The sequence below is a fragment of the Ictidomys tridecemlineatus genome, chromosome 4, assembly GCF_052094955.1.
Source record: "Ictidomys tridecemlineatus isolate mIctTri1 chromosome 4, mIctTri1.hap1, whole genome shotgun sequence".
Classification (NCBI taxonomy): domain Eukaryota; kingdom Metazoa; phylum Chordata; class Mammalia; order Rodentia; family Sciuridae; genus Ictidomys; species Ictidomys tridecemlineatus.
Window position 1 is genome coordinate 209,924,191 of NC_135480.1, and position 6,949 is coordinate 209,931,139.

Sequence of the window (6,949 nt, forward strand, 5' to 3'; positions counted from 1 at the left end):
CCTGGACTCGTGACCACCCTGTTGTAGTAGATGCCCTAGGGAAACCTCCACCTGCCAGTACCATCTGGCCTGACCCATTCCAGCCCTGGCCACAACCAGCTCACATAAGACTTGGAGGAAGGTGGTCCTATCTTCAGGAGGGACCCAGCACTTCCTGGGAAGATCCCCGGTACTCCTCCTACTCACTCACAAGAGCCCAGTTCTCCCCACCCCCCAGGAGGACCCCCATCCGCTATTTCCATGGGAAGCTGACCTGCCATCATTTCTCCCAGCTTCTCCTCCTTCTGGGGCCAAGAACAAACCCCCTCACTGCTCAGTCAGCTCTTGGTTTATAATTGGAATCCACAAACGCAGTTTGCGGTCAGAAATCGCTAATGGGGGAAGAGGCAAGGGAAGTCAAGCCACCACCAACAGCCCCTCCAGGTGCTGAGACCCTGGAAGCCTCACCTCAGAGGCGAGCAACCGCTCACAACAGCCCTCCTGTCCCCATCTACCCGCTATGAGGGTGGCAGGTACACACCTCACATCTTCCTTCCCAAGTCTCCATCAGAGCTCACTTGGCCCAGGCCCAGCAGACCACCCGCTGCCACTCAGTCACTGGGGACATCGTGGGACCTTTTTTCCAGGCCTGGCCTTCTCTGACCAATGGCAGCAGCAGCTAAATAAACACTTTAGTCCAGACTATTTGGTCTCAAAGTTTGGTCAACTGTGAGCCACTCTGTGGGCTGGCTTCCCCATGACCAGGACCCAGGTCACAGGGAGCCCTTTGATTTACTGCTGCACCCTCAGGGACAGTTCCAGGAGCCATGTGGAACCTGGGCCTCAGGCAGCTCCTGGAGTTTGCAGATGCTGACAGAACATTAGGTCAGTAGCAAGAGAATGAGAAGGCGGGAGAGAGTAGGACTCTGAGGAGGAGGAGGGAATGTTCATGGTTGCTGAGAAACTGACTAAAGGAAACGCAGGGTATCAGCAGGAGGGACCTGTAATCCCAGCGACTCACGAGTTCCAGGCCAACCTGGGCAGCTTGGCAATACCCTGTCCCAAAATAAAATGAAAAGGGCTGGGGACATAGCTCAGCAGTGGAGTGTGTGCCTGGCCTGCAGGAGGCCCTGGGTTCTGCCTCCAGCACTACACCACAAAGAGTCAGGTGCCTAAATGAACATTGATGGAGCAGAGTCCTAGCCAGGCCCTATTGGGAGGGTGGAGCTGGTGGAATCAAGGCAGAGCTTACAGCAGAGCTGGTGTACTTGAACATGCTTCCCGTGGAGTGACTATCATGGCAGTTATCAAATCTCACTGGAGTGGAAAGTGGGAGGCATGTGGACCTACCCATCCAGCAATGTTCATGGGACTTCTAACAGAACCAGGGAGGTGATGGGAGACACAAGGCAGAGCATGAGCTGCAGTGCTGGCCTGGACAGGTCTCCACTGGACAGCCCTTGGTGGAGGGCCACTGGGGCTCCAGCAAAGGCTTGGGTGCATCTCCCGACAGACAGACGAGGAGGCTGGATTAGAGAATTCCCCCAAAGGCACCAGTTGCCCTGCTGTGGGGCATTGAAACTGCCTCAGAGAAGAAGGGCTAATCTTGCAACCTGAGGCACCATGGGGTCTTGGGGGACATCAGGGAAACACGTTAATGGGGCAGCACTGCACAGAAGAGCTCCATGATGAAGTGGAAATATTTTACACAGGATCCGCTGCCAGGACTCAGGAGCAGGGAGCCCCTTTCCTCTGGGACTGACTCTGGGGCAGCATGAGGCTACGCGTTCTACCCACCATAAACAACCCTCGACTGACCCACCTAGAATGCTGGGTTGTGGATAGTGTTCTGTGCACTTGGCGGGAGGCAACTCTCACTGAAGGTCTAAACACAGCAGTGCAGGGAACAGGGTAAATGCCAGGTGAGCTTTTCAGACTCCTGGACATGGTCGGGCACACTCCTGGTGGGGCAGAAGGACAACGGAAGCTGGCCTAGAGAAGGGACGCCATGGGGAACCAGCCCGGAGGCAGGGAGGAGCACATGGTACAGAACCCACATGTGCCTCTGAAGGGCTTCCTTTCAGGCTTGGGGGTGCCTGGTGTCCCCACCGTGCTCAGTTCAGGTGGCTGTGTGGGTGATGGGATGGGTGGGCATGGGAGACTGCACCAAGATGGCTGGGTCTAGACCTGCTCCTCCTGGCCCTTGCAGCACAGCTGTCTGCCTGTGGCAGAGACCCAGGCTGCAGAGAGCTGGGAGGCAGAGTCCCCAGGGAAAGGCCCTGCACAGAGCCAGCCAGTATGCCAGAAGCTAGCAGCCCTGGGGACATGACAGCCTCATCTCTGGGCTTGGCTTGCCCAGGGAAAATGAAGGTGCTTGGAGTGCTACAGAGAAGCCAGGCAGGAGCTACCACACGGATTCGGATGGTTGAGTGTCATTTGGACACACTTCCCCTGGAGAGGCTCAACGACAAGGAGCTGGCGGCACAGCCAACTGTGAGCCGGCCTGGGAGAGAAGCGAGGGTGCTCATGGGGTTTCTGAGTTACGGCAGTTCCTTGTCTGTGAGCAGAGAAATCATTCATGGAGTCTCACTGGGGGAGAAGCGGACCTGGCATGGAAAGGGGAGGAGACTGACCTGGAGAGAAGACATAGGAACACAGAAGGGAGGGAAGAGGAACTGCTGTGACTCAGAAGCTCCACGCGCACCCTCGCCTTCTCTCCCAGGCCTGCTTTCCTCCAGGCCTGAATTCTTTGAAAGAGCAGGTATCAGAGCTTTGTGAATCCAGGTGACCAATGCCCAGGTATGCTGCTAGCATAGTGTGTTTTTTAGACTAAGAAAAGCCTAGAGAATGATGGTAGGGTTGTGTGGACTCCAGTGAAGAGCAGACCACAAGGGGCCAGTGAAAGGGTGGGGCTCACCAGCTGCTCTGCTCACCACCGGCAAAGTCCCTTTGAAAAGAACCGAAGCCTCCCAAGCGCTCATCACGCAAGACAGCCCACATATACTCCTGAGCTTCTCTGCCACACAGGTGGAGCACCTGCCTAGCTGGAGGTCCTCCTTTCCTCTGGAAAGCGAGGCAAGTGCTTACCTTCCCACCAGGTTCTCCTGCTGGGTCTGGGGAGCTGTGAGGGAGGGTGCCCCATGGCCCTGCCACCTTACAGGGCAGCAACACACTGGAACTGTGCTAACACTCCCCTTCTTCCCCTTCTGCTGCAGCCATCTTGGAACCCAGGTCTTGGAGCTGAAAGTGCAGAAAGCGGAGAGAGACAGATGAGGTCTCCAACTTGCACAGCTCCCTCTGGACCCCTGGGGTGGGTGCCTGCACCACGCTCTGGCACCACGATGTGGCTGGAGCTGGAAACCCTGGCAGCAGACATAGCCTTGGGCTCTGCACCTGTGTGCCTCACCTGTTGGAGTGGGAATGGAAGAAGGGGGCACCTGCTAGACTAGCAGACCAGTACAGTGGCCAAACCTACCGCCACCTCCAAGGTGGAAAAGTTTGCTATTCGTAGAGAAAATGATGATAGTTACTAGGAGTAAAGAAATGGGTAAACAAGTTATGAATGAAGGAAACGCCAACACTACATTAGTACCTGGGAAGAGGCCCCAAGACAGACACCATTGCTGCTTTGCTCAGTTATGCCAGATACCTGGAAAGGGTGTGGCTGTGTTTGCTGAGAGCATTTGTGCTTTTAGACTTAGCAAGATCAAACGGAGGGCAGCAAACCCGAGAGGCCTCACCTGGGAGCATATTCATCCAGTATAATGATAGATGTGACTAATTATTAGTGAGTGATGGGATTCTAGTAATGCTTCAGTATTTTGAATTGGATATCATGTTGCTGTGAGGAATCTGTGCTCAGAAGCCAGGGGTGCTCCATGATATTATGAGGTTAATATATATATATATCTCACATCATTTTGCTTATGGTTCCTGGCTCATAACTTCCTCCCCAACTCAGAACATGGAAACTGGACTTTCTCCCTAAAACCCAAAGGACAGGATTCAGAAAGCTTCAGGATAGCCAAACAGGTGGCAGCTCCTCAGGGGTAGGTGCCCAGAGAGAACCTGGATGCTGTGCACCCTTCCCCCACCGTGCCTTCTGTCTTCTCTTTGTAAAGCCTTTATAATAAGGATATCATTGCCCTGGACCACAAGTAAGAACTTCCCTGAGCTCTGTGCCTCCAGCAGGCTAACCAAACCTGAAAGGGACCACAGGGCCCCTGATTTGTGGCTGACTGTCAAAGGCACAGGAAACTTAACTGGGCTTGAGGGTAGCGCCTGAAGTTGAGGAGGACAGCCTTGGGAACCAGGCCCTCCACCTGTGAGCCAATGTGACAAGAGACCCTCTAAGGGGAAAAGAGGACACACACACACAGGGATGGCCACAAGAAGACACAGGAGGAGAGAGGTCTTGGAGGAGCCAGCGCAGGACTGTTCTGGGCAGGAAGGACTGCTTTCCCCAGCAGCCCTGCGGCTTCTCCTTTGTCCTTGTCTTGGACAGCTCTGTGCTGGAGCAAGGGTTCACTTAGCGTCTTGAATCTGGAGGTTCATAGCTTACACTGAACTTGCGATATTTCAGTCTCATTTCTTCAAATACCATCCTCCTTACCCCACATCCCCACCTCCGTGCCCCACCTCCCCACCTCCGTGCCCCGCCTCCACCTCCGTGCCCCGCCTCCCCACCGCTTCGGGAGCTCCAGGGGCACTGTGGTCGCATTGCTGCCTTCATGCTCTGCTTGGTCTAGCTCTGGCTTCTCCCTCTCCACGGGCACCATCGAGACTGTCCAGTGAGGTGTTTGGTTTTGGGTGGTTTTTGTTTGTTTTTTCAATTTTGGCTATTGTGCTTTTTAGTTCTGGAATTTTTGCTGGTACTTTCTAATGGCTCGTTTGAGTTTGTTTTAATTTTTCCCCTTTTGTGGTGCTGCAGATAAACCCAGTGACTGGTATTAAGGAGGCGGCCCAGGCCCCTTAGTCTCTCCCCTAGGTGTGCATCTGTGTGCATGTGCATGGGTGTGTGTATTCCAGAGAGGGCTGCTTTATTTTTATTACTTTGTGGTACCGGGGATGGAACCCAGGGCCTCATGCATGCTAGGCAAGCCTCTGCTGCTGAGCCCCAGCCCTTTCTGTTTTGAGTCAGGGTCTTGCTCAGTTGCCAAGGCTGACCTGGGATGTGCCATCCTTCTGCCTCAGTCTTTGATTGGCTGGGATTATAGGTGTGCACCACTGTGCCTGGAGGAAGGATTTTATTTTTTATTTTTGGCACTGGGGATTGAACCCAGGAAGTTGTACCACTGAGTTACACACATCCCCAGTCTTTATTTGTACTGGGGATTGAACCCCCAGGGGCACTTTATGACTGAGCTACATCCTCAGCCTTTTTCTTGTGAGACATGGTCTTAACTAGGGCTAAATTGCTGAGGCTGGCCTTGAATTTGCAATCCTCTTGCCTAAGCCTCCCAATTTGCTCTGATTCCAAGTGTGCATCACCACACCTGGCTCTTTTTTTAAATTTGTTTTTTAAGACAGAATCTGATAAGTTGCTGAGGCTGGCCTTGAACTTGCCATCCTCAGGTATGTTTCATGCCCGTCTTTTCACCCTTGGGGTCTGCAGTTGACTTTTCCCATCAGTCAAGATTTTCATGGTTCTTTAGGTGCCAAGCAATTCTGATTTGTAGTAGTATTCTGAATATTATGTAGGAGATTGGGTCTTCTACTCTGTGAGAGCACTGGTATCTCAGTTTTTCAGCCTCAGTGGTCATGTTCAGGGTCATGGGCTCAGGGTCAGTTCCTTGTCTTTGGGGCACAGTGCTCTGGACACACGTGTACACCACAGGGTGGACCTGGGAATGGCTCAGACCCACTGCTCAGGCCAAGGTAGGCTGACACACACAAGCCTGTGGTGAACGGGTGCTCATACAGCTTTGTAGGTAGTCCTCTGGCACCTTGCAGTTTCTTCCCACTCCTCAAGTCACGAAGTAGTGGTAGCAGAAAGCACAGTGGTAGGAGAGGAGCCCACCCACCTGCCAATAGCTGCTGGGATGGGACTGGGACCCCAGGCCTGCTGCCACATGCAGAAGCAGCTGTCAGACCTGCTCTCTTTGCCCCCAGCTGCTGGTGAGCTGGGGCAGCACCTGCACCATCTACCATCATCACATCCACAGGCTCTTCACTTACAGGACGGGAATCACGCTTCAGCAAGCCCGCGATGCTCTAGCCACCAGCTGACCCCAGACCACCCAGGCTTGCCCTCTCCAGGGTGCATGCTCTACTGGGGCACATATCAGGCCAAGGGGCCACCCAGGGGTTCCTCTGAGCTCATGCCTAAGCCTGGACATGCAGCCAGGGGGTCTGAACCCAGGAGTGATGCTTGCCTGGAGCAGCACTGTGCAGGGGAGGCAAGGTGGCCTCTACCCTGCTGTCCCGAGGAGGCAGGCAGTTGGGAACAGTTCATTGGCTGTAGCCTGACAGAAAGGCTTCAGACTGTGGCATCCAGGCTGCTGGCAGGCTCAACTGTGCTGAGTGATAAACCTTTTGGATGCCGTCTAGAGGACCTGGCCACAGAGTGAACAGCAGGGCTGTGGCTTCTCACAGAAGGGGACATGGGGAGGTTGTTGCTGGAGGGGACCTGAACCATCAGCTACGAACATGGGCAGCACTGTTGCCAGGTCATTCTCCAGAGGCACACCCAGCACAGCTAACGCCTTCTAAACATTTGCCAAACCAACAGGTGAGGACTGCTCCCTGCTGGTGGCTCCTTCTGGATTCCTAATGAGGCTGACTTTCTTTCTGTCTTTACTGGCCTCTGGTTTCATCCTCTGCATTCTCTTCCCAGCTCGTCTCTTCTCAATCTATAAAAGCTCTTTACATATTAAAATAATTAGGAAATTATCCTTAATCTCATGTATGTTGCAAATGTTTCTTACCCAACTGTTTTTGGAGGCTGTTTGGACTCAGGCTGTGGGGTGAT